Source organism: Odontomachus brunneus, unplaced genomic scaffold, assembly GCF_010583005.1.
Source record: "Odontomachus brunneus isolate Ranch 3 - 2012 unplaced genomic scaffold, Obru_v1 Obru_scaffold_048, whole genome shotgun sequence".
Lineage (NCBI taxonomy): Eukaryota > Metazoa > Arthropoda > Insecta > Hymenoptera > Formicidae > Odontomachus > Odontomachus brunneus.
The window spans coordinates 2,099,822-2,102,832 of record NW_022639498.1 but is presented as its reverse complement, the minus strand read 5'-3'; positions in this window follow the sequence as shown (position 1 = coordinate 2,102,832).

Sequence of the window (3,011 nt, the reverse complement as noted above, 5' to 3'; positions counted from 1 at the left end):
TCGAAATTTAAATTGGTAATGTACATTAGAAAAAAATTCTTTAAATAAAAGAAATATATTTTGTTACATATAATTTCTTAACTTAAAAAAATATTTGTTAAATTGTAGAAAATATATAATAAATATAAAGAAATATTTTTTTAGATTTGTAAAATAAGCTGTAAAATTATGAATTTATAAATAAAAAAAGTGATTTCTTTGATTTAAAATATTTATATATATATAAGAATAAACAAATGATTTCTTTACAAGGAGAATATTAGTGTTTTTAAATGTAAAAACTGTTTAAATAAATATTTGCTTGTTTTAAAAGTAAATAAAATACAAGTAAATCATTTTATAAATCCGAATATAAATTATTTTCTAATATTAAAAATATTTTTTTTATGTTTCAAATTAAAGTTTCTTTTATTATCAGAAAAAAATTTACTTAAATTTACAAAATAATTTATTTGACTAACTTTTAAAACATGTAAATATTTTTTAAATATACTTTCTACATACTTTTTAAAACATATATTTTAAAAGAATCTATTCTCTTCTTTTAAATAATTATCCAATAAACAATAAGAAAAAATTATGTAACTGTTATTTGGTGTTTGCTAGGTATGTTATAATATACTGTTGTTGTGCCCTCAATTATGATAAGCACAACCGGTAATTGGGATCCGGTGCAGACGTGCAAACGGTTAGGATAGTAAGGGAATCTTATAGTCTTGAGGAGTTTTTATAATAAAATATATTATTGAACTTGTCTTCTTACAGTTTCTGATCACGTTCTTATTGCACTTCACATAGATACCTTTTAACTTATCCTTTACCGAATAGGTTAATGTTATTATAATTCGAAACACTCGTATTACTCTAGAGTCAGTTGTCTCTCACTTGAGACATGTAACGTGCGCCTCTAGACTGGTCAGAACTTCTCTCTACTCTCTCTCTCGAGTAGGTGGTCCAACTCTTTATATATCATTCATGAAATTAGGGAATTAGGTTACCGACCTAATTACCTAACAGTTCAAAAGTGTAACGTGATGTTTCTGCAGCGCGTGCACTTTTGATTTACTTGCCGTATTTCGCAGTGTTTGTTTATGCAACACGTGCATTTCGGCTGAAACGTCTTTTAGCGTTTCATCATGTTTTGTCCTACATAACAATGTGAACAATATAAGGATACATTATATATGCATTAATCGTAAGAATATCGTTGGAGTCATTGGGGATCGCCGCATGCCGCTCGATCGTCAAGTTAAGCAACACTTCAACGGAGTTAGGACATGGATTGGTAACCGGTGGTATACCGCTTGGGATCGAAATTATCGCAGAAGGATTCACGAAAGTTTGGAATGTGTTGACAACCTTCGATATCTAGTAGTTTATGAGACATTAGAAAATTAGGAATATAAGTAAATTTTTGTAAACATTATGATTTTCTCATTTTTCACCTTCGCATAATAATTCTTAGTATTTGATTTCTATCAATATTTAATAGTGATTTTATTTTCAGTATTCACCAGAAATTAAGTACTGGACAAAAAATTACTGAATTACTGGTAGTATTTAATCACTAATAATTTTTCAGTATTTCTTAGTATGATATTTCTATAAGGGATGTCGGATTTCGGTACGCATTGCACATATCAGCCAGTTTTTTACTTGCTCCGGCACGTCCTATTTCCCCTTACCTCATCATCTCACGCGCAATGAGTCTCAAGTAGATCGTAGGTTCCGCACAAGGCGATGAGATAAGGAGGAATAGCGCGAGCAACGCTGGAGCGAATAGCTGGAGTAACAAATAATACGTTACTGTTTCTGGTTACTCATTGCTAAAAGTAACTTATTATCATTACTCGTTATCTATTGAAAAAAATAACTCGTTACCGTAATGGTTACATAAAAGTAACGAATTTTTATAATTTCATAATTTTTTCACAAAATTGTGAAGACTTTTTTAAGATTTATTTTTGGCTATTATATACCCAGATAGCCAAACCTATGCGAGCAGATTTTACGCAGAGTCTGTCAACAGTGTCTGTTGACAGAATGGCAACAGACTGCATACAGAAACTGTTTTAGCAGTCTCTGACGACAGATTGGTGACAGACTGCGCGCAGAGCCTGTCGACAGATTCTGATGACAGACTGACGGTAGATTGCGCGCAGATTCTGTTTCCTAGATAGGCTATTTAATTCTATTAAGGGCCATATGTACGTTATTAAATGGGGCAGTTTCACACTATGTAAAACGGGAGCGGTGCACTTGGACACGGTGCATTTGGACACAGCCAATCACAGCACCGTATGATTAGAGACATTTGTAGGGTCCCTTGGAACAGCGACTTGTGATTGGACTGTGTCCAATTGCCCCGTGTCCAACTGATATACACCTATGTAAAACTGCTGCAGAGAAGTCAAGATAATTATATTGTGCAATAATTGTACACATATACACAATAAAAAACAATGTTTATATTTTAAAATTGTATTACACATTTTTTTTATAAAAAAAACAACAATAATAGAGAAATAACGAGTACTAGTATAGAAGATTACGCGACATTATGCCGAAACCTAGATGGGGAATATGTTGGTACCAACGAAAACCCCTGGGGAGCAGAACATTAAATCTGTGAATTGGCAACATTATTGAAGTTGTAAATCTCCATGAGTTCGCGGATAAGCAATGGCGTAGGGACATTAAAGTCAGGTGCTTCCAGCCACATATTGAAGTCTTGAATGAGTTCGCGGAGTCTTTTGATATATACGTGTGTACATATATATAAAATAATAAACAGTGTAGGACGAAAAATGCACAGAGACATTTAATTAAAATTAAAAAATAAGTAAATAAATAAAAATAACACGAATAAATAAAAATAAAGTGCATAGAGAAGAATAAGGTGAAAAATATAAGAAGATCCTCTTATATTTTTCAACTTATTCTTCTCTATGCATTTTATTTTTATTTATTTGTGTTATTTTTATTTATTTACTTAATTTTCAATTTTAATT